General features: G+C 66.0%; 1 protein-coding gene across 3 annotated transcripts in view; it reads right to left on the minus strand.

Annotated features, from left to right (window-relative positions):
• Nucleotides 1–24,506, minus strand: part of RXRA (retinoid X receptor alpha) — a 101,286-nt gene that overhangs the window by 50,132 nt on the left and 26,648 nt on the right. Inside the window, exon 1 of one of the 3 annotated variants that reach the window (XM_036854987.1) lies at nucleotides 9,932–10,441. The exons of the other annotated variants lie outside the window; for them this stretch is intronic. The gene's annotated coding sequence lies outside the window, so the exon portion shown is untranslated. Of the gene's footprint in view, nucleotides 1–9,931; nucleotides 10,442–24,506 lie in introns of those variants that run through there. 3 annotated transcript variants of the gene reach the window in all.

Genomic DNA, 24,506 nt, shown 5'->3' on the forward strand with positions numbered 1-24,506 from the left:
GGGCCACCGCCCACCCACCACCCGGGGCGGGGCCCTCGTCAGGCTCCCCCGTCGTGCCGCCGCGGCCAGAGAGAAAGGGAGGCCCTGGCCCAGGAGCCCCCAGGAGCGCCCCGTGCCGGGCACCCACCTTGAGGCAGTCTGTGCCCCCTTCGGTCCCCAGACATGGACATCGCTCCCTCAGCAGCAGGAAGCAGGAGGCCCACGGGAAGTGGGGACAGACCCCCGGGGGCAGGGTGAACGGCGGCGGGGTCCGAAGGGGAGATAAAGGCAAGGGGCCCAGGAAGAGCGCCGCAGGGACAAGCAGGGAGGACAGGGAACAGCAAACAAGTCCGCGCCTGCTGCGCAAGGGGGTGGGCAGGAGGGCCAGTGAGGCGGGAGAGGGCCGGAACGCGGCCCTGGAGCTGTGTCAGCGGGCCAGTGACCGCCAGCGGCTGCGTCTGCTGACTGACTGCTGGACGGACGTCAGCAGGGCCCCCCCCGCCGGAGGGAAGGCGAGGGGCGAGGGGCCCCACCAAGGCAGGAGCCGGCCTCTCTTCCGGGCACAGGATGGAAGCAAGACAATCCGACTCGAGGAAACAAAACAAAGTCACAGCCAAGGATGGCCTAGCTCTGCCCCTGCACTCGGCTCAAGGGGATTCACAAGGCAGCCGGGAGGGGCCGGGAGGGCCACCTGCGGGCAGGACGTCCGCGGGATCCTGGAGGCAGATGGACACACGGTCAGGCTGCGGCACCTCTGGGGTCCAGAGCCCTCAGTGTGCGGAGAACCAGCCTCCCTTCCACAAACCCGGCTCCAGGCTGCCCTCCGGAGCGGAGCGGGGCAAGCACGTGGGGGTCGGAGCTCCCCACCTCTGGCCGCAACCGAGCTCTCGACCGACGCTGGTGAACCACGTCTCAGCCAGCCGGGGAGGCAGGGAGAGCTACACCTCACACCTGCCCCCGGGCACTGCCACGGTCTGGACGGGCATCCACTGCCCCCAGGGGACAGCTCCACGGGGACGGGGACCAGGGAAGCATGCTCGTTTCCCTGCAGGCCACCAGGAACGGGCCACCTCTTCTCCTTGCTCCACCCTCCAGAGACAGGAGTGTGTGGCCCCTCGGGGGGCAAGAGTGAAACTGTTCGGGGGCTAGGATCCCCCCACACAGGGACCTGCACACAACCATCACACAGCTACGCCCGGGGCGGCCTGGCTCCCCTGCACGGCCCCAGCTGATGGAGAGCACGCCTCTCTCCCCATGACGACGGCACCCGTCCCAGAATGCGCCCCTGAAGCAGGCCGGGGTGGCCTGGCACCCACGGTCCCCCTCTCCCCCGCCTCTGCCCGGGGCCCGCACCCTCGGCCCCTCCCTGCCTTGCCCAGAAGGCGTGGCGGCTGCCAGCTTCCTGCTGAGCCGCTCCTAATCCCCAAACGCAGTCAGTGTAAAACCTGCTCGGCACCCAGGGCACCACCGTCCGCCGTGCAGCCCCCATCAGGGAGGGCAGGGTGTGGGGAGGACCATGGGCTTCGACCCCCAGGGTGGCCGGGCGCCCACGGCCCCGCCCAGCCCCCGGCCAGCCCTGCCACACACGCACCTTCTCAGCACCTGCCACCTCCCCGACACCCCCTCCCCCACCCGAGGGGACGGGACAGGTTCCCGGGACACAGGTTGGTCCGGGCAGCAGGGGTCCGTGACCTACGAAAACACACACACACACAGAGGACTAGAAAAAGGGAGAACTCAGACTCGCGGGTGAACGTGATACACCTCTGGAGGACGGGGGCCCCCCACTCCCCCAAATCCAGTACAGGTTGGCGATGGGGCATGGGGACAGGGGCCGACACCCCACACCCCCCGCAAGGCACATAACCCCAGGGCCTTCATCTGCCGTCAGGCTCCGTGTGGTTTAACGATAGGATGCGAAGCACCCGACCTGTGCGGAGGGTAACCCAGACACCCCTGGGAACACCGCTGCCCCTGAACATGCTCCCCAGCCGTGGCAGCCCCGGGCCCGGGCTACAGAGGCCAGCGACACATGTGGACGGGTTAACCGGCCACACACACGGTGAACTTGACGGTGAACTTGACAAAGGCAGAGTCCCGCCTCCTGGGATGAAACAAAGAAACGGACGCACCCCCGGGCCAGGGCTGCGTGAAGAGCAGATCCTGACAGCCCGTGCCCGCGAAGTCTGAGAGGAGCAAAGTGACAGAGGTGAGCCAGGGCTGACGGGGGCCAGCGCTCGCTCCGGGTGCCCCTGAGCGCGGGCGATGTGTGCATTTCACCGCGAGCACACTGTACCCCAGAGCTCAGGGCAAGCTCCAAACGGGGCCTGCCCCACGGGGAGCTCGAAGTGGGGACCCTGCCCCGCTCTGGGCCTCAACCTGACGGCCCTGGAGGGAGGGGCCCCGGGCTACCCCCATTCTCTACCTGCTCACTGGTCAGGGGGTGACCAGGACAGGCCGTGACCCCTGCACTGGGGAACGGCCCACAGTGACACCGGGAGGGTAGCCAGCTAGCCTATCAACAAACAACCCGACAGATGACCACCAGTGCCAGCGGAGAGCTCTGAGTGCCCACACTGCCTGGGGGCCCAAGGGAACAGGGGCGGGGCTCCCTGGTCCCACAGCTGGGAAGCAGCAAGCCTGGGGTTCTGTCCCCAACCAGGTCCCAGAGGCTACTCAAAACTGGCCGGGTCCCTGCCCCTCACTAGGCCTACCCCTCGCCCAGGGTCCTCCGGGCCGCCACGAGGACCCCACGGTTCAGGTCAGGAACAGCAGCAGGGGGCCTCCCCGGGACGGACAGAGGGAGTGAGGCCAGGACACACAGACCACGCTCAGCTCAGAGATCAGGCCAGCCTGCCCGCCCAGCCAGCCAGCCTCGGGGAGGTGCGTGCATCCTGCACCCACCCGCTTCAGCCCTCCATGGGCCCAGAAACCCCAGTGCCCTGCCCCCCTCGAATCCCGTAGCCCACCAGGGCCCCGCTGAGTCCTCAGTGCCTAGACCCCTAATGAGTCTCAGGTACAAGGAGCCAGGCGGGTCCCTCCCCCAAGCAGTCTGGCGCCCCAAGGCCCACTGCTAAACGCCAGCCAGGCAGGGACACTGCCAGCGTTCCCTGAATGCCCAGTGCCCGGGAGCCCACACTGAGCACTTCAGAATGTGTAGCTCGTCCAGCTCTTTCAGAAATTCTACAAGCATCACTGTCTTTTTACAGAAGCAGAAGTGAAGCTCGGAGACACAAAGTTCAATCTGCCCAAGGCCACCCAGCTGGGTCAGTGCAGGGGAGACAGGGGTCCAAAGCTGCCTGGGCACAAGGTGTGGGGCTGAGGGAGGTGAGCAGAGCGGGCCAGCAGGGGGACAGACAGCGGGCGATGGCGGGATCCTCCACCCCGCAGGGGATGGAGACACCGAGACGGGTAGCGCAGACGGGCGTGAGGACACACGCGGGTCAAGGTGTGTGCACACACACATGCCCTGCCGGGGGCCCAGAAGCCCCTGAATCCCCCACCTGGCAATGCCCTCAGGGGAGTCGGCAGTGCTCGAGGGTTGGGGGGCTGTGGCTGGCACAGGACCCTGGGTGCTGGGTCCAGAGTGTCCAAGAAGCGGTTCTCTCCTCCACCGGCCATGGGAGGGCCTAAGCCCCCACCAAAGGCCTCCTTTTCCTCCACCAAAAGAAAAGGGGGAGTCTCGCTTGCCACCGGAGACCTCAGCTTTACAGACACTGAAAATCTGTATTCCATTTTTATTTAAAGCATAATAAACACCAAGATGGGCCGTTATCTGTCTACACGCGGAGAGAAAAGGCAGCCAGCAGGCTAACCTTGGGTGGGTGGGACTCAATGGTTGGTTTTGACTTTCTTTGGTTTTGGTAACAGCGTTGCAGGGTGCTTGGGTTTTGTTTTCTCTTTTGGTGGGCGGTGTGGGGGAGATAAAGATTGCTTTACAGAGTCTCAGCATTTCCCCCATCAGCCACGTGCACAAACTCTCCCACCAAAAGCGCTCTCCAGGCCAAACGTGGATTTGATTTCCTCCAGAACCCCACCCGCCCCAGAACCCTTCAAAGGTTCCCCCAACGTGGGCTGAAAGGCGCCCCAGGAGGGCTGGGGGTCCCCTGCCCAGCCCCACACCTGCTCGTCGCCCCACCTGTGTTCTCGGCTATAAGATGAGACGGCTGACCAGCATCACTCGGGCCCGAGCTCTAATGCCAACCCATCCGAGTGGTCCCCGGGCTAACCCTGAGATGAACTGGGGTTGACTCTGGGCCAGGGCCTGCCTGAAGCCTCTGCCAGCAGCCTAGGACCAACCTGCCTCAGCATCCCAACCCCAGAGCTCTAGAAAGGGCCGAGGCCCACCAGGAGACCCCTCAGCCTCCCTCCAAGAAGCTCACCCATCTCCCAGACCAGGACTGGGCCAGGTGAGTGGCCAGATGCCACTGTCATTCTGGAGGCAGGAAGGTCTCCTGGGCGCCCAGGCCAACGAAGGCCATGAGAGCCACCTCCCGCCCTCCTCCTCGCCAGACCTCGGAGCCCCTGGCCCTCCCCAATCTGAGCCTGCCCACTCTCCACCCCCAGGCTTGGGAACCGAGTCATTTCCAGGCACACCAGCTCTCACCTCTAGGCTTGGACATGCTGTTCCCTGGGCCTGAAACTCCCCCTACACCTCTCTTGGCTCACTCCAACCCCGTTTAAACAACACCTCCTCCAGGAAGCCCTCCTGATTCTCCCAGCCAGAGTAGGGGTGTCTTCTACTGCATACCCTCAACAGGGCACTCACCACACCATAGGGTGTCCCCAGCCCACTTGTCTGAGGCTGCCAAGGTCTGGGGGCTCCGAGGGTGGGAGCCACAACTGGTTCACCAGGCATCCCTGGGGCCTGGCCTAGGGCCTGGCACACAGCAGGCACTGAATAAAGACCAAATGGACAGGGGATGAGATGTGGGAAAGGGCCAGTACAGGCTGCAGGATTCACCACAGTCCTTAAGAACCAGCTGAGCAAGCACCAAGTTCCAAAGAGGCCCTAAGGTGCGAGGAGGAGGGCGGGAGGTGGCGCTCGTGGCCATTGTTGGCCTGGGCGCCCAGGAGACCTTCCTGCCTCCAGAATGACAGTGGCAAGCACCAAGTTCCAAAGAGGCCCTAAGGTGCTGACAAGCTGTGCAACCCCAAGCAGGCTGAACAACGCCTCTGAGCCTTTATTTCCTCTTCTACAAAGAGATGTCACATAAGAAGAAAGCGGCCAGGAGACAGTGGACGTGAACGAGTGACCACGAGGCTGGCCTCTCATCCATCCCCACAGGTGGTGAACACAGGTGTCCCACAGCCCACAGATCCGGGTTCGAGTCCTGGCTGCACAACTCCCAGCTGGGGGGTGGGGGGGGGCCCGCGGGCATCTGACCCAACCCCGCTGGGTCTAAGCACCCTTGTCCTCCGAAAGGGGACAGTGCCCTCGGCTTCGGCTCCCTTCACATATCACGGAGCACTCCCTAGTGGGACGCCTACTCCCCCACTGCCCCCCACTGTGCTGGGGACAGGCAGGTAGTCAAGGCCGGGCCCTGCCAGGGACAACCAGTCCAGAGCCAGAGGCCTTTTCCAGGAACCCAAAGGGCCCAGTCAGTCAGTGATGCAGCAGAAGGAAGGGTACTCTACCTTCCTGTCGGAGACTCCACTTGCCTCCCTCCAGCTATAACCCACAGTAGACTCCTACATCCCTGCAAACCAAGCCCTGGGCTCTCTGTGCACAGCTGGGGGATGGGACAGAGCTGCATGCATGCCCACCATGAGGACAGTCACCCCAGCCAGAGGCCCAGGGAGGGCAGCAGACTCACGCAGGGGACCCCTGGCACCGGAGGCACTGAGACCAGGGGCCAAGTCCAGCCCCACCTCCTCCTGACCAAGGACCACAGTAAGCAATGTCACCTCTCTGGGTGCCAACATTCTCATCTGGAAAATGGGCTAATAAAGCCTCCGGACAGGGTTGTTTCGGGACATAAATGGTGTAAGCTGAGCACAGTGCCTGGTGCACAGCAGGCGGGCATCAACCACAGTTCCTGGGACACAGTAGGTACTCAGTAACCGAGAGCCACCTCGGGGGTCACCGCTCTTCCCGTTACTGTCACTCCCAGCCCCAGTGAAGGCGCTAAGTGTCACTGGCTGGAACCTGCGTGGTCCTCCCCACCAGACCACTGAAACTTCCACCTTACCAGCGCCTGGGTCTCCCGACGCACCCTCTGTCCACAGGCCCCTGGCTCAGCGGCTGCCTCGCTGTGTGGCCCAAGCCCAGCCCCTCACCCTCTCGGAGCGTCCACTTCCTCATCCATAAGAGGCTAGTCTCCAGGGCCCCTCCCCTGCTGACGGGCGCCGGGCAGACGCCACAGTCAGGGTGAGGCCTGCCACAGGTTCCTAGAACCCCAGGCCCCACCCCGCAGGGGACCTGGCTGGGGTCTGCAGGAGCGCTGTGCTGGGAAGACGGTCCTGAGCCCCTCTTCTCCTCCTCTTAACCCAGAGAGCCAGATTCCAACCCTCAACCCGCTCCACACCCAAGCTGGCAGAGGTCCCTCAGGGATCAGAGAGGTTGCACAGCTCAGAATGGCAGGGCCAGGACCTGCCACTGGGGGTGGACTTTTCCATTACACCACCTCCTCCCAACCTGACCCAGCAGAATCCTAGAGAGCGTGGCCTTCACTGGCCGGCAGCCTAGACACCAGTTCCCTGCCAACTGCTGTGTGCCCCCAGCAGGTCACTTGGCCTCTCTGAGCCCCAGTTTCCTCTCTAAACACTGAGCATAAGAACACCCACCCCAGGAGGTTACAGGCAGGGCTCCATGAGCCCCGGAAGTCGAGGGCCTGGAGCACAGTGGACGATCAATGAATCTGCAGCCACCACGGTCACTGGCTGCCCACGCACAGGGCAGCCCCAGGCCCACTTCCCACCGTCTCCCCAAGGTGCGCCGTTCAGTAAAGGGCCCACACCCCCAGTCCAGGGCTGTCCATTGGAGGGCACAGGAGCCAGGACCCTTGGCCACCGCCCTCTGCCACCAGGCTAGTATGTGTCCCCCCCCGGCCAGCAGGACATCCTGGCCCGCTTCCTCCTCTCTCCGCCCCTCCCCTCCCTCCTGCCCAGGAGGCAGCATCGGCACAGAATCCGAGGCCTGGGTTCAAATCCTGCCCTCCACGCCAAAGCCACCTGACTTCCGTAAAATGGGCAGGTCACAAGGATTACGTGGGCCCAGGGTAATGCCACCCTGCCCTGATGTCACGACCTCTGCCCCGCCCAGGTGGTGGTAGGGGAGGGGCGGTCTCTCCTCATTTCCCCGGGGAGAAAACGGGGAACTGGGCACCCCAAGAGGGAGGCCCCGGCCAGGCCTGGCACCCAGGCTCCTGACACGCGGTCCTGTGACAGCTGGCAGGATGTTGGGAAACCCACAGGCACTTATTTCAACACCGCGGCCGCGTCAGCGACCAGTTTCGACACACAGCGGCGCCCGGGGAGGGCCGCGGCCCTCTCGTCCGCCTGCCTGGCCCGACCCAGATGCGGCCCTCGTCCTCAGGGGCGCACAGACAGGCTGGGTCGTTTCGAAGGTGCAGAGGCCGGTCCCGCGGCCCCGGGCCACCACAGGCCACTGCAGGCCTGCTCTGCCCCAAGCCTCCCGTGGCCCTGAGTTGGCCCAGCGCTCAGCGGACCCACCAGGGGCCAAGCTCGGGGAGATCACGTTCTAGAAAGAGAGAGCACCTCGGGGCCACCCCTCACCAGCCCCGGGAGGCACAGCCGAGTCAGGGAAGGTTCAGCCCGGCCCGCCCAGACCTCACGGTCAGCACACGGGTCCAGCCGAGCCCAGGGCCTGCACGCGGCCTGCATCCCTTGGCTGAATTTTAAGCAAAAACAAGAGGGGCCTGGGATGGCAGCTGCCACACAAGGGCACCCCTGCTCCCCCAAAATGGTCCCGCTGAGCCCCACCCACAGAAAGAAACTGAGGCCCAGTCAGGGCGAGGGACTCGCCCAAGGCCACACCTGGAGGAGCGGGGGCAGCGGGGACCCCGCTCTGGCGCCACACCTGGCGCCCGCACTGGGCCAGGAGGAGGGGAGGGTTTTAGCTGGGGTGGGGGTCTGAGTCTGAGTCGGGACGGGGTCAACCGTGGCGGTAAATCCCTCTCCACGTGCCCTCTGCCGTGCGTCCCTGGGAGGGAGCAGGCGTGCCCAGGGTCCCTCCAGCCGCCGACCCCCGGAGCCGGCCCAGGGCCCCCAGCGCCAGCCGCCCTCCCCCACCCCATCTTCAGCCCGGGGCGCTGAGGTTCCCGGCACAGCCGCCTGCCGTTCAGGCCTGACACGGCCTGGCCCCCAGCCCCCGGGAGACATCCAGGACCAGTCAGTGGAGGGGACACTGCAGTGACTGCCACCTCCCACAGTGACTGCACCCCTCACCCAGCCACCCAGCCTGGCAGCGCCCCCCCCCTCGGCAGCACCCTCTCTTAGGACGAGGGGCCCTGCCGTGGTCAGAGCTCCACTGAGCACACCGCCCACCAGGTCCTGCCGGAGCCAGCCCTTCCCGACCTGCAGACTTGCCACACCTGGGCCTCCACGCGCCCAACACTCCTACCCGGGTGCCCCCTGCCAGTGGCCAGCACAATGCCCAGCTGGCTCTCAGCGACAGCTCAGGGGTTACCAGGAAGGATGACGGGGTCACCACACCACGGTCTCTCTGAAATCCCGACAGGCTCGACACGGCCGGCGGCACCCAGAGAGACACACAATTTCAAATGACTGTACACCCTTCACCAGGTGGGGACCGGGTGCCTTCTGCACACCAGATGCTGTTCTAGACCTGGGCACGCAGCAGAGAACCCGCAGGGGGATGGGATGGAGTGCGAACCGGCACAGAAATAAGGAAGGTAATTAGGAGGCACCAGGTGGGGTCGCCCGGTCTGGACACAGTGGCAGGGCAAGGCCAGGGGGAGCAGGCCACGAGGGAGGGGGCGCAGCGCTCCCGGCAGCGGGAACCGCCAGCCAGAGGGGTCTCCTGCCGGGGAGAGAGGAGTCTGCCAGGGTTCAAACTCAGGCCCGAGGTCATCACAACTCAGGCTCCCCCAGGGCCCACCGTGGATAGATGTCACCCCACGTGCCCTCTGAAGCCTCCGGAGACGCCCCCGATGGGGACAGACAAGTGGCTGCCCTCCCTGCCCCCACACCAGGAGACCAGGGGCCACACCTGGCTGCATCCCAGCATGTCAGGCAGCAGGATCCCCTCCCCAGGTGCCCGGGAGCCCCAGCCCAGCACCCCGCTGGGTCTTCAGACCCAGCAGGGTCTGGAAGCCAGAGAGGGAAGAGAAGCGTGTTATCCACGGTGGGACGCAGCGCCTTGAACACCGTGCTCGCCGCACGCGGAGACACGTGTCTATGCACGTACATGTGTACGTGCGTGACTGTGCGTAAACAAGAGGTGTAAGGTCTCAGGTTAAATGGGCCTCGTGCTGGGAGGAGGGGGCCTCGCCCCCGGCCCGCACCTCCTTTTCCACCTCTGAACCGCAAGGCTGCAGGAGACGGCAGGGCAGCTGTGCGATGGTGCCCGCCTGGCCGGAGAGGGAAAAGGACTTCCCGAGGTCACTTGGCCGAGAGGGACCCAGCCGCCCCAGGCTGGACCTCAGAGCCAGGCCCGTAACTCCCAAACCCGGTCAGCACCCGAGGGGCGAGGAGACCCTGGGCTGGGCTGGGGGTGTGGGGACCTCACAGGGACAGGGCGACAGGACCCCAGAGGCCCTGGTCCCTCACACCCACACACACGCGTGTGCACCGCCCACGGAACGGAGCCCGATTTCACTCAGAAAGACAGCCAGCGCTCCGAACCTTCCGCTGCCCGGCCCCTCACCCTGCAGGGTGCACGTCTACGCCATCCAAGTACCGGGAGGTCCCGAGGCAGGGGCCGTCTGGCCCCGGGAGGGAAGCCCTAGGCCCTCGGGGCCGAACTCACCAGAGCCCTGGGATGGCCGGAGTGAGAGCTGCTCCCATCTTCCTGGAAGGGGCCTCGCCTCCTCCTGGGAGCCTGGTCACGCCTCTGTCCAGCCCCCGACCGACCGTCTGCTGAGCCGGTGGGGGCAGCGGGCACTGGGAGCCCGGACTGGACAGGCCCACATACCGGCGTGTCCTCCTTCACCGGGAGGAGGCCTCTGCAGGGACAGGGGCGCCTGGGGACAGGGCCCAGCGAGAGGTCTCAGCTTAAGGCCTCTCCTCCACCTCCACCCCCCACCCCCATATCTTATGCAAGTGACAAGGGGGGAACGCAGCCTCCGTAACTGAAGGAGTGGGAACCAGGTGAGAAACGGGCTGGCGCTCCCCAGGCTGAGAGGGCCTGGGCCTCCTCCAACCCCGGACCCCGGGACTCAAGCCGAGGAAACTCCTGCCGCTGCCCCTCAGACGGTGGAAAGAGTCCCAGGAGACGGAGAAGACCCAGGCCTACACCCGCTGCAGCTGAGCTCGGGCAGCCCGGGCCTGGAGCCCAGCGCTCACACTGGCACCTCCACAGGGTGAACGAGCAGGGCTGTTTAATAACAAATTACAACAAGCCGGCAGGGAGTGTCTTATCAGCGAGGATCTCCGGCAGGGCCGATCCCGTGGACTGATGTCAGGGAGCTCTGGGAACGATTTAGCTTAATTAGCAGTTCCTGCACGATCAGCAAAAAGCGCTGGCTGAGCCAGGGCCCGGGAACCAGCGTGGCTGCCAGAGCCGGGTTCCTGGGTGACGCCAGAACCAGAGGTGCAAACAGGTTGCCGCGAGGCAGCACTGCGGGCGCTAAGGCCGTCTCTGCCCCTCAGTGGGCGCATGGGCTCCCACGGGCCCACTGCACAGCTGGGCAAGTCGAGGCCCGGGAGACTGCACTCCAGGCAAACACAAAGTCCAGGGCACACCTCAAAGGCCAGCCGAGAGAAGCCCACCACACCCTCCCTGGCAGCCCGACAGCTTGGCAAAAGTTCACGTCCCGTCTATGAGCAGCTAGCTCCTTTACTGCTCTGTGCCCCCTGCCACAGAGGCCCGAGACCACCACCCTCCAAGGGCATGGAGGCAGGGGGCAGGCCTTGGTCCCAGGGCGCTGCATGGCCTCGGGCAAGGGATCCTCCGCTCCGGGCCTCAGTTCCCCATGTGTCCGTGGACGGCGCCTCCCGGCCCTTCAGACCCCAACACTGTTATCTCCAGGTGCAGCTTCTGGAAGCAAGAAGACCAGGCCAGGCTGGCCCGGCTTGGGACGAGGCCCAAGCCCACTGGTGGGGGACGCTTGATCCCCACCCTCCCACGCCAAGCCCTGCTGCGCTGGCCCCAGGCTGGCCTCACGCTGCCCGAGGGTGCTCAGGGCCGGGGCAGCTGGTGCCGGGGAGGGGGTCGCTCCCTCGGCCCTAGGAGCCCGCCGCCGCCGGGCGCTCTGTCACTGACACCAGAGGTAGCGAGTTCCAGAGGGGCCGGGAGAGCACAGAAGCAGCCCTGCCCTGCGCCCTGCTGAGGAAGCTGGAGCCGGCCGGAGATCACGTGGATTCCTGAGCCCGTGCCAAGGCCCTGCGACCCGGAGGGGCGGCGAGCCATGCAGAGGAGAGGAAGGCCCTCACCCCCTCCCCATGCGTGAGGGGCACGCGCAGGGGACCACCCAGGCAGCGCCAACGCCGGAGAATTGCCCCCAGGACCGCAGTCCCTCCCTGGCCGCCTCCCCGCCAGGGCCTGGCGTCTCCCAGCCTCAGTCTCCCTGTGCGACCGGGCGCAGCACGGCCCCCAAGGCCTGGCCTGAGAGATGCTGACCAAGTGTCAACCCCACCCCCCAGAAAGGAAGGGGTGCAAGAAGCAGGCGCCAGACAAAATCGTACAGTCTTAAGGCTCAGGCCAAGAGAGAGCCATGCTCCCAGAGGTAACTCGCCTGACCCCTGACCCCCGACCCATCACCTCTGGGCTACCCACGGGCTCACACGGAGGGCCCAGCTTCATCAATGCTGAGCGTCTGTGTGTGCCTCCCCCCACCAGCCAAGCCCCCCAGCATGGGACCCGTGCCCCAAGTCGGGCCTGACCCAGGCAGGATGAATGAACGGCAGGGTGGGGGGACTTGTGAATGGAGGGGTGAGTTCTGCCCAAAGCACCTTCCCTTCCATCCATGGAGCGTGCCAACCGCCCCTCCCCAAGTCCGCCCAGCTCCTCGGAGCCACCCCACCAGGGCAGCCACCAAGGTCAGATGTAAAACCGGTCCATCCCAGGCCCACCGAGGGACAGCTGGGCCCCGGTCCCCACACACAGCACAAGCCACTGGGCCCCCAGCAGCCCCGGCAAGGAAGAGCACGGGGCCTGGCCGCACACAGCACCAGGGCCTGCCATCCGCACCAAGGCCAGCGTGAGACCCACAAAGAGGCCAAAAACGCCCAGTCTCACACCAGAACCGGGTGCAGCTGCGTTTCTCAGGGGCAGACACACCTGCCAAACCCCATTCGCAGGGGCAGCGTCGGCCCACACTCCAAGCGCGCCCAGGGCCAGGACCCAGATGCCTCCTTGGTCACCCGCCCAGGCACCGCTGCCCCCCGGGGAGACAGCTGGTGGGGCAGAGGGGTTTCGGCCGGGCACCAGCAGGCCAGTGGCTGTGACCCTGAGTCTCCATCTCTTTGTCTTTAAAGCAGGGGTCCCCGAGAGGACCCTGAGAGATGGCACACAGGGTGGGGGGCTTTCCCGAGGCCCATGTGCAGCCAGCCACGATCATCAGCAGCTCCTGGCCGCGCCCCCGCCCCCCCCCCACCAGGAGCTGTCAGCTCGCCCACCCCCTCCCTTCCAGCACCCGGACCCTGGCTACACTGCCATCCAAAATCTCACAGCCTTTACCACGAGACACGCCCCCCCAGATGCTGCGGGACTGCCCGCCCCCCACGGGGTGACCCTGGACGGGCACAACCCTCTCCAGCCTCAGTTTCCTCATCTGAGAGGGGAGGGGGCGGAAAGGAGAAAGGACCTGGAGATCCTCATGTAATGTTCAAAAGCCAAGGCCGCAAACCAGGGCCCAGAGCCCACATCCCAGCTCGTGGACCTCCTGCCCTGCCGGGACACACGGGTTCCCACCTCACGGCTTCTGCACCCTGGTCTGGAAGGTCTGGGCAAGACACTGGGAACCTCGGAAACTCAGCTCAGCTCAAGATTTAGAGAGAAAGATCCATGACATCCCGTCGGTGGAAGAACCTAGAAAAGCAGGCTGGAGGAGGAGGGGGGCGGGGAGAAGACCCGTCCGGGAGGGGTGCGCCCCAGCAACCACGCCCATAGCACAGACTGCCGTCTTTCGGGGGGGTTGCCATTCTTTTCTCTGGCTGTGAAATTCTTAAAAAAGGCTCTTCCCCCCTAAACTGCTAAAGCAAGTGGAGGTGACAAAACGTTACCGCCCTAGGTTTCCGCAAAGGGCGCGACTGTGTTTACCCAAAACTCACGCCACCTGCGTCTGCCCAAAAGCCGGCGCCCTGCCCCTCCCACGCACCTGCTGGAAGGTGGGCGCTTCCCCCGGCGCGGGGAGGCCCAGCGGCCCCCCAGAACCCGGTGCTTTCACCGTCAGGAAGGGGCAGCGTGGGGCCGTCCTCCGAGGGCCGTGCTCAGGCGGACGCCGGCTGCTGCCGTGCCAGCCGAGCGTGACCGTGCACTTAGTACCTGGCACGGCCCAGGACGCGGGATCCTGGAGGTGTGCTCACCGCGGCCCCTCCACACGACCCTCTCTGCCCACGTGCGCCGTCGGCGCCTGCCTAGAAACGCTGCCAGCAAGTCACAGAAACGGCGGAGACAGGCGCCCCTGCAGGGTGAGGGGCGAGGAGCCCGCCAGCAGGGCCCCACCCCTGGCCCATTCGGGCTGGGCACTTAGATGGGAAACCAGCGAGCCGTGACATCAGCTGATCCTCTAAACGGACCCCTTCCACCTCTCCCCTCCGGCACGGAAGCGGGTGGGCAGACAAGGCCGGTGCCTCCTGGGCCCAGGGGAGGGGACGCCGCCTCTGAGGCCGGCCCTGCTGCCACCAGGCTGTGCAGGGACAGGGAGCAGGGAGGTCCTGTTGCCCACTCACCACTGACAGTACACCCATCGCAGGACACGAAGACCCCCGGAAGGCTCCCCACCGCAGACAGAGCCCTGCAGGAAATGAGCGCCCAGCAGCCCCGGGAGGGTGACCATACCGTCCCGGACCTGTCAAAGGAAGGCGGTGGGAGGAGGGGCGCCGGCTCTGCGGTCATCTCCGTCCTCCTCTGACTAAGGACAGCAAGCGTTCGCCCAGACCGGGGCTGGGAGCTGGGGAGGGATGGGATGGCTGGGACGGTGGGCGCCTCGGGCCCGAGAAGCGTGGTGTGGGAGCCAGGCTCAGGCGGGGCCGGGGGGCGGGGAGGCAGGGCTTCTGGCGGAGGAGAAGACCCCTCCGCAACTCCCGCTTGGAGCCCTGCCAGCCAGGCTTGGCCACCATCAAGGGCGTCCACCCCGGCCAGGAGCTGCCACGAGAGACGAGTGGCTCAACACAGACCCTGAGGCTCACCCCTGGGGACCTCCGGTCTCTCCTGCTCACGTGGCCCCAGGGCCCCCCGCCCCAGGGAGAGAAGGCAACCCATCTCTGGGAGGCGGCTCTGCGACCTCGAATGCCACCATTTATTCGCTCAGCGCACCCGTGGCCGCAAGCGCTGTGCCGGGTGCTGGGTGCACAGTGGGGACACGGCCAGCTCCACTCCCGCCCTCTGGAAGCTCAGCCGGGCAGGGCTTGGGGAGACCCTGGACCAGCCACCAAAACACGCTGCCTGTGGCAGGAGGGAGAGACGTGGGGCTGCGGGAGCGTCCACGGGGACCACAGCGGGCGCGAGGGGTCCGGGAGATGCCCCGGCCCCGCACAGACCCCTGGCCCCCATACACGAGACGATCCGGAGCCACGGGGCGGCAGGTCAGGCAAGCAACACGCGGGGCCGGGGCGGGCGATAGCCCAGGGGCGATGGGGACGCTGAGGCACGAGCGGGGACTGCCACGAGCAGCAGGGACAAGCACTGCCACTTTCCGGAGCCACGTCCCTCCTGACCCCCTCGGGCAGTGGGACAACGTCCAGGAGAGGCAGTGCCGGCCAGAGGCGAGCTCAGGGCTGGGAGGGGGCCAGAGCTGGGGCACGTCGCCTGCACCTCTGTCACCTCCACCTTCTGGCCACAGCTGTCCCAGCCCCGCCTGGACGGACTCGGGCTGGAAAGAGCGAGAGGGACGGGGTCGGGGAGGGGGGGTAGCAGGGGGTGATGCGAGGAGGGACGACGGGGCCCGACGCGCCGTGACAGCTGGGCAGGTCCTGAAACGGGCCGCTGTGCACAGTGGGTCGCACGCCCAGACGGCGTCAGGGCCAGCGTGGGGACAGCCGCCCTGCCGCGAGGGAGGCCTCGGTTTCCCCGCCTGTGACGTGAGCTCTCCAAGTTTCCTTCTGGCTCTGAGACCAGGTGCCGGGCCCAGAGAAAGCTCCGGAGTTAATTAGTTGATGAACAAATTAGCAGAATGGTCACCGCATTACTCTGATGAATCAGATGCCAGGACGTATGGCAAAGTCAAGTCTGACCCCGAAAGGCCGCTCGCTCCCATCAGATAAAACCCGAGCGGAGCCCGGAGAGGAGGCGCTGCCCGCACCAGCCTCAAAGGGACCAGGGGGCCGAGCCAGGCACCGCGGGGGCTGCCCTGGCGGGAGGCACCTCACAAACCCTGCCAGGCCTCCTGGCTTCCCAGACCCCCCCCCTACAGAGGCGGCTCCCAGACCCCAGACCAGAGCAAAGATGGGGCTCAGCTGGGGCTCTCACAGCCCCGGGGGATGGGCCCCGGTCCCAGCCCAGGACCCCTTCGCCCAGCCTGCCCGACAGCCCCGTTCAGCGCCCGCCCGGCCTGCCCCCGCCTCGGCCCCCCGCGTCCACCATCCCCCAGGCGAAGTCCCAGATCTCGGCCCGGCCCGAGGGCAGCCCCACTCCCAGGGACCCCAGGCCTTGGATGGGGCTACTCCCTCCAGGAGGTCCTGGCCAGAACTCCTCCCTGGGTGGTCCTGGATCCCGGGTTGCCCCCGGACAAGTCAGGCCCTGGGACCGAAGCGGGGGCCCCTCTGCTGCCAAAGACCTTTCAACAGGCTTGAAAGCAGCGTCTGGACGAGGGGTGCTGGGCAGGGCGCGGCGCCCACGTCGTCCCCACCGCCTGTCCTCCAGACGAGGAAGCGGGCTCAGGGATGCGAGCTCGAACCCGGCGCTTCTGCAAGGCCACAGGGCACACCCGGCCTCACTGTCACAGCGCGATCCCGTGACCGGCGGGGGTGGGAGCGGGGAAGGAGCAGCTGCTTCCGGCCAGCTCGGCCCCAGCCCCGACCGCACGGGATTCTGCAGCCTGTCACCGGCTCAGGCAGCGGCCAGACGCCGACCCCTCACCCCGCGGCCTGGGCAAGGCCCCCCGAGAGCAGCGCGCGGCTCCCAGCCCGGGCCCGGGGACCCTGGGACCACCCCCCCACCCCCACCCCCACCCCCAGCCAGACAGTGAGAGCAGGGGCTTTAGGTAAGAGCCTGGGGGCTCCTGCCACCTCTGCCTCCTGGGGGGTTAAGTGGCCGTGACGAAACCAGCCCGGATCACGGCTGAAGGACCGGACGCGGCACTCAGCACCGCCAGTCCCACCCCAGCTCAACCGCCTTGCCTGGCTCCTCGCCCCCTCTCCAGCCCGGGACCCCGGGAGGCCCCAGACCCTTCTGCCTGCCCTTGGTGGGGCGACAAGGAGCCTCAGTGCGTGAGCCCCTTCCCTTCACAGGCCAGGCCCACCAGAGTCCCCGGGGCTGCCCTGCCCAGACAGACAGATGGCCTGAAGCAGCCCACGCGGGGGGGTGGCCAGGAGGTGGCCCGGGGCACCAAGGGCTGTCACAGGACCTCCCAAACCACGGCTGTGTGTTTGGGGAGGGTGGGGGGTGGACACAGGAGGGGCCGCCTGCCACCTGCCCCTGCCAGGGCTCCACCGCGGCTGGTTCCGACCCCAGAGCCACATGTACCTGCCCTCTCCTGGGATTCAGGCCACAAACGATTACTGGGTTTTTTATTACTTATTCAGCAGAGTGAGTGATGGGTCCTTCTTAACCAGTCTTCGGGAAAAATCAAGCCCAGGCCCACGGAGAGAGGGTGGGGGGCCAGCCTCCTCCCCTGGGGTCCCACCCTCCCCAGCCCGGCACCCTCCAGACAAAGGCATACGCAGTGTCCCCTGAGAGGGCGCAGAGCCCAGAGGAGAATGAGGACGACGATTTATGGAATTCATTTTCCACGGAGCTGGGGGGCTGGGGGGCTGGGGGCTGGGGGCTGGGCGGATTGGGGGCTGGGAGCTGGCGACGCGCCGCCGGGCAGGAGCGCCAGAGAGCGAAGAGGGATGAGGAGGAAAGGAAGTGAAGCCAGAAGAAAAAAGTGCCCGGGGAGGGGCAGCTTGGGGCGCCAGGCACCCCCTGCATGACTAATTAGCTGGTTACTGGCGAATAATGAGCAGAGGTGCCCTCCAAAACACGAGAGGCCCCAGGGCAGCCCCGACAAGGGAGCCCCATCAAAGCCGCCTGGGCCCTGCAGCCTTCCCAGGCTCTGCGTGGCCTCGGGCAACCACCGCCGGGCCTCAGTTTCCCCAGATGTTCACTGAGACTGGTGGCTTTCAAATCCGGTTCTTAGGCACCTTCATTTAGATGGGGCGGGGGACCCCCAGCCCTGGCCCAAAAGGAACACCTCACCCTCCTCGCCTGTCCCTACAGATGGCCTGGGAGACCCGCCCCCACCAAGGCCCCCCACTCTCTGCTGCAGACCCTGTTTCCTCCTGGGCCTCACCCCAAACTTCTCCTGCACCAGGAGGTGCTCAAACGCCCCCTGAACTGAACGGGCCCCTCTGCCTTGGAAAGGGGGAGGTAACACAAGGCTTAATGAAAATCCCCCCCACGTGGGGTGTGAGCCTCGCGGCGATTCCAGCTTGGCCCACAAGGCTCCCCTGCACCCCTTCTTTCCTTCCGCTTTTCTAAGCTCTAGGGGATGCTGGGACACACACACCCCGCTTCCCTCCCTGAGCCCGCAGCAGTGAATTGTGAACTGCGGGGCTCCTGGCCTTCTGCCCTCATGCACAGCACGCTTTCACACACAGGCCAGGCTCAGACCTGCCGGCATTCCCAAGGCTGCCACCACCGCCTCGCGGAGACCCCAGCCCTGGCCCAGGCCTGCCCCAGAGCAGCTTGTGTCGGGCAGGGCTGAGCGGTCCTGCCCCATCCTGCTGACAACAAGGGCAGGGAGAGGCAGGGGAGGGAGAGCCGGGGGGCAGCGCTGCTCTACTGAAACAGCACCAAACAGAAGCCTGGAAACCCAGATTCCTGGAGAATTCTCTGGAACTGGACCTTGTTAGCTCCCGCATACAACACGTCCAGGGCTCCCACAGGGTCAAGTCCAGACCCGGCACAGGCCCTCTGGGACCAGCCCAGGCAAGAACCCAGAACTCCCGTTTCACCTCTGGGCCTTTGCAAATGCTGTTCCCCCATCCGTTCCCTTATCTAGACCTGCAGGTTGTTGCCTCTTCCAGGAAGCCTTCCCCCAAGCTCCACCCCAGCCCAGGTTGACGGAAGCCCTTTCACCCTGGACTGCAGCTGCCCACATCCTGCCCGTCGCCCCAACTAGACCCTGAGCCCTCGCCTACCTCCTGCCTGGAAGTGGCCTCCTACCCAGCTCACAGCTCATCGGGCCAGGACACTTACCAGGTGAGGACACCCAGCCTGGGCTGGGCAGCGCTTGGAGGTCTGGGCTCTGACCTGGGAAAGCAGTTACTGTTGGCTCCTTCCTTGCACAGGGGCAGGGTGGCGAGCAGCAGCCCTCTTAGAAGTGACACACGGCCTCCCACGGGGACCCCTCTGAAGGACACCCCTCTGAAGGACACAACCCTCGGGTGGGCAGGCGACCAGGGTCTGTCCGCGAAAACACACGCGGGGGTCGCACCTCACTCCCACCACGCGTCCCGAAGGATCCCCAGGCCACACACGGCCCGTCCTCCCGCCCGCCTGCCCGTGTTCCCGGGGCACCGTGGATAACTGCAGCCGCCCCCGGCCTCCTCCTCGGCCGTCACTTCCCCCCGCTGCCCTCGGGGCTGCCACAAGCTGCCGCCACGGTCTCATCCTCTGGTAAGCCAGGTCACAGGCTGCCAGGGCCAAACTGGTCAACTTACGGAGAAACCACGATTTACACCCCCTTTTCTAGGAACGTGGGCTCCGCCCTGAGGGTGGCCCTCCTTATTTCTGAAACAGGTCCGTGTCCTGGGAGGTTCTGACTAACAGAAACCCGACTTCTACTTGGGTAGAGCATTCCCTCCCTAAACGCCGCTCAGGACCGTGTCCACCACTGCATCCCTGGGCCTCAGGGGGCCTGGCGGGCGTGGGGTCACCAAGGCCTCAGCAGCTCCCGCCCTCCCCTTGACCCAGCCGTCCCGGGCCTGGCACAACTCCTGTGGACAGACACCCTCCTCCAATCCCACCCCCGGGGCCCAGGGGGAAACCGAGGCCGGGAAGGGCCTGACGTCACGCAGCTGCAGGGCAGGGGCTGAGGCGAGACCCAGCTCCGTGCGGGCCTCTCCCCGGCCCCACAGAGCCCGCTCTTCCCCAGGACGGGCCCGGGAGCGGGGAGGAGGGTGCAGGCGCGCCCCGCAGCAGCCGACCCTGGCTGGTTTCTCCTCCCGGGGAGCAGGCCCTCCACTGGGGGCCAGATCCAAACCCGTCCAACTGCACCGGACGACCCAGCGCCGGGCGACTATCTGCTCCATCGCATTACGCAACCTGGCCCCCAGCGAGAGATGGCAACAGGCCGCAGGGCCGCAGATAAGCAGGCGGAGTTGCAGGTTGGGGGGACTGGGGGCGGATTTTTGCTTTGCTTTGTGTCTCGTTTCTGCTCCCCAGCCCGGCTCGGGCCCTGAGGCTGCTGGGTGGGGAAGGAGGCAGGTGAGGGGGCCCCGGGAGACACCCTCTATCAGGTTTGGGGCTGAGCAGGCCCCGGGCGAGGGGAGGCCTTTCCCGGCCGTGTGGGCACACGTGCCGCCGGCCGAGCTGTGACCCTCGCCTCAGCAGGACCCTGATGAGAAAGCCCACCCTCCCCGTCTGAAGCCCAGCGGTGTCTGGTCCAAGAGCCACGAACAGGATCACCCCCGTGCGCCCGGCACGCAGGGCCGTCACTTGGGGGCGGGGAGGGCCCCACTCCCCCCAGCCTCCTCTGTGCACAGGGTCCCCTCCCTCATCAGCAGGGCTGGGGGGCGGGCTTGAAGAGGAGCCCGCCGTCGGGACCCTCGCGCCCCGTGGCCCGCCCACCCGCCAGGGATCTTTTCTCACGCCCAGATGGTGAGCCCAGCCCGAGGCCAGGCCCGGGGACCCCAGACCCTGCCGCCACATGCTCCATCCTCCCAGCGTGAGCCAGACCGTTCCCACCCACCCTACAGAGACCCAGCGAGGCAGCGCTTTATTCTCCCCATTTCAGTGATGAAGAAACCAAGGCTCGGAGTGCTTGAGTAATTTGCCCACGGGCCCCCTGCTCCCCAGTGGGGGCCCCCCCAAAAGCCTGACGCTGCGCCGCCCACTCGGGACCAGCCTACCCAGCCCCACAGGGTTGGGGCAGGGAAGCTGGGCGAAGGTGGGTGGGCCTCCCGAGAAGGCCCCCAGCCCGTCCCAGCCCGCCTGGGGTGGCAGGGAAGGAGCAAAGGCCAGCAGGGTTCATGCATCCCCGGTCACCAGGAAAAGGAGGCCTGGCCTGGGAGAGCTCTGGTGGGCCCCGCTCTGGCTCCCCGTGGGGACACACATCCAGGTCCAGCAGCCATCCCAGACCTCGTCCCCCAAACCCGGCTGTGGTCAAACCCCCCCCCACCAAGGGCTTATCTGACACCCTTAGGCTGACACCTTTATCTGATACCCTCAGGCTGACACCCTCACAGGCTCTGCTCCCCTGGGACCAGGGAGCCACAAAGCTTTCCAAAAAATGCAGACTCCAGGGCAGGGCAGAGCCAGGGCCCTGGGAGGAATTCCCCGCACAGCTGCAGGTTGCACAACGGGCCAGGTCTCTACCTGCCTCTGCAGTGTTGCAAGGACCCACCGCCCTTCAGGCTGGAGAAGAGAGCGAGGGCAGAGGCCGGTACTTCCCCCACCCTCATGGGGGGCAGGGTCCGGGCCTCCCAGACCTTGCAGCACTCAGCCCTGGGCACAGAGGACACTTTGCAAACCTCTCTGCAGGTAGCCGCCATCCCATCCCTCCTCTCGGGCTCTGCTGGCCCCCGAACTCTGGGCCTGTGCCTCTCCCTTCCCACCCCACCCAAGAAGTGAAGCCCAAACAAGCAAAGATTAACCAAAACTGACAAGCAGTGATTCCCAAGGCTAGCTGAGCCATGAGCACTGTTCACCTTCCCAGCCTCCCGAGGGCAGATCAGGAAACTGAGACTGGGGCGGGGTGGGGGGAGGTGCCCGACATCTTCCTGACCCCGGATGAGGGTCCGGCTGGTCTTCATCATCTGCCTTTCAGTTGCTAGGGCTCCCTGCCCCCTACAAGTCAGACTGGCCGCCTGGCCCAGCTGGGGAGCTCAGATGCCCAGCCCACCAGGCACTGCTCACACTGACCCTGGGGACCCACAGCACAGAGCCTGGGACCTGGGCCTGCACTTCCCCAGGGAAGGATGGACTCCGGGGCAGAAAGAGGCAGAGGGGAGCCAGGCACAGGGGAGGGCTCCTGCCTGCAGGGAGGGGGTGGCCCAGCCCCAGCCCCACCCTGAACCCCAAAGGCCAACCTGGGCAGAAGAAAGGATGCACGCCCCTCCTGCAATCACGGGTCCCGGGCGCTCCTGGAACAGACACCCTGCTCACGCAGCTTCCTGAGAGCAGGGGAGCCAGTCTCTGGGGGGTCCCTCTGGCCCGAACACCCCATGACACTGAGGCAGGCTTCCCAACTACCAGTGGAGACTTCCTAGTGGCCTCAGTCCCTACGTGCCCGTGCCCATCACCGGCCCTGGAAGGCCCACGGGCACTGGCAGGGAAGTCAGCGTGCAAAGGTCTGCGGGACGGGAGCCACAGATCAGGGACTCAGATAAGCGTCACCTGAGGAGCGTGGAGGGCCCGGGACACGGGGCCAGGTCTGACCCAGACCTGAGACCTCTAGCAACAACAGAGCTCCTGAAGATTTAAATCTCCTGGGAACACACACACACACACACACACACACACACACACACACACACACACACACACACACACACACACGTGGAGTTACAGGAAGGACACTGGGGAGCACCTGGCCCGGATGATGACCGCACGTCAGTGTCACCCAGGGGCCGCTGAAAAGCCCCAGTGCCCGGGCCCGGCCCCCAAGGCTGCTGATCTAATTGGTCCAGGCCGTGGCCTGGACACCGGCAGTTCTGAAGGCTCCCCTGCTTTCAAAGGAGGGCAAGGCAGAGAGGGTGAGGGTTAGGGTTAGGGTTAGGGCAGCCAGGGTGAGAAGCTCCGACCGGCTCAATTTCACAAATCCCTCAGGCCTTCTCACACCAGCCTGTTCAAAGAGGGAGAATGCAGAGTAACCCGCGGTGGCGGCGGCGGAAAATTCTGGAGGAGTTACGATGACCACGGACACGGCCTCGTCATTCAGCTCCTGGCGACAGAGCCCAATCCCATTAGCTGCGGGCGCCGGCAGACCCAGGATGGCAACGGCGCGGCACGCACCTCTCCTGCCCCTGGTCTCCCTGCTCGCCATCACTGCACCCCTCCGAGGCCCCAGAACTTCTCCCGCTGAGCCCCTGGCGGCCACGATCAGTCAGTCAGAGAGGCCTGCGGGCTGGGGCCTGCGGGCTGGGGCAGACCTGAGTCCCTGCTCCAGGGGCCTGGTGACCTCTGCTCCCCGAGACAGCACCTCTTGCTCACCCAAGCCCATTCCCTGCAGCACCTGTGGAACACCGCCCCGAACTGCAGACACAGCTTTCTAAGGGCACCCTCAGCGTGGCTTGGAGATGTGTTTGGAACCGTCCGTGAGTCTTTCCAACATCATCAGGGAGACGTCAGGCATCCCAGGTCACAGATGGCTCGGCTCGCCAAACGGGTACACCTAGCCCTGGAAACAAACCACCTTCTAAAGGGACCGGAAGGCTTCAGGGAGAAATGGCCCCTTCCCTTCCCAAGGCTTGGGATCACTGCCCAGAGGGCACCTCAGCCCTCCCGCCCTGGGAAGGGGTTGGCGGGAGGGCAGACGACCCGCTGGCCTGGAGTAGGAGGGCTGTACCCAGGCCACCACCTTCAGGAGGACCGCAAGGCCCAGCTGGACACGCTGGGGACACACAGGTTCCAAGAAGCTGACAGGGCATCGCTTAGTACAGTCTGAATTCTTTTGAACACAAGGGAAGGTCTGCTGAAAGAGGGGAATGTCCAGGGCGGCCACGTGAAGGGAGACCAGCCTAACGCCCCTGCGTGCACACACACGGCAGCACGAACACACGCGTGCACACGTGCACACTTGCACACAGGCACACACATGCAGCCCAGGCTGCCAGATCCCCCTCCACTTCTGTCCACCAGGCCCAGGCCTCCCACACCCAGGGCTGTCAGAAATTCCACCTTCTGGGGACCTTCGTGAGCACAATTCCAGCAGCCTTTAAATCCGGCTGAGAAAATAAACATGCCCTCTCCCCAGCAGAGCCGGCTCAGGCCAGTGTCTGCCCTCGTCTCCTCGGGCCCCAGAGTCCTGGCCGTGGGCCCACCCCTCCCAGCCACCCCGGTAGCCCCAGCCCCTCCTGCCAGCGCCAAAGGGGGATCCGTACCCCAACTCGGCAGACACTGGAGGGCCCTGGCCAGTCCACTCACCCTCCCAGCCCGCGCGCCCGGGGCCCAGCCCGACGGCAGGGGGAGAACCCAGGGCGCAAACTGCCCTCTGCCTCCCCGGGTGCAACCAGTGCCCACTGCCCTCTGCCTCCCCGGGTGCAACCAGTGCCCACGCTAGGAAGTGGCGGCCCCGTCCCCCAGGAGACAAGGAAGACGGGGGAGACCATGCTGAGACCTGCTGCCCTGGGCCAGGGAAGATGAGCAGATGGGGCAGACGTGCCCAAGGCGCTCCAGCCCACGCAGCTGCCCCCGACCCCCGGGACGCGCAAACGGAGCGGGCACCTCGCTCTCCCAGAGGACTGCGCCCGACGGCGATGAGGCCCCTCTCTGCGCCCCATACGACGTGCAGGGGATGCCAGGGACCGACGTGGAGCCACTCCCCGTGCTGGCCCCGCACTCGGCCCCCGGTCAACCCCATGACACCCGCACCCTGACTCTGTTTCGCAGGGGAAACTGCCGCTGAGTCAGGCGGGAGCTGCAGGACGTGGCCGGGGCACGCGGCCCCCAGCGCCCGACGGCAGCCGGGGATCAGCGCCGGCCCCGCCAAACGAAAACAAGGGAGGCCCAGCAGAGGGTGGCTGGAGGCTGGGTGGTCCAGACACTTAGCCTCGCACGGTCTGCTCTGGGCGCGCGGCCACCTCTGCCCGCTGCTAGGCAGAGGCGAGGTGGGGAGGGGCAGGGCAGTGCTGCCAAG

The sequence above is a fragment of the Balaenoptera musculus genome, chromosome 6, assembly GCF_009873245.2.
Source record: "Balaenoptera musculus isolate JJ_BM4_2016_0621 chromosome 6, mBalMus1.pri.v3, whole genome shotgun sequence".
In the NCBI taxonomy this organism is placed as follows: domain Eukaryota; kingdom Metazoa; phylum Chordata; class Mammalia; order Artiodactyla; family Balaenopteridae; genus Balaenoptera; species Balaenoptera musculus.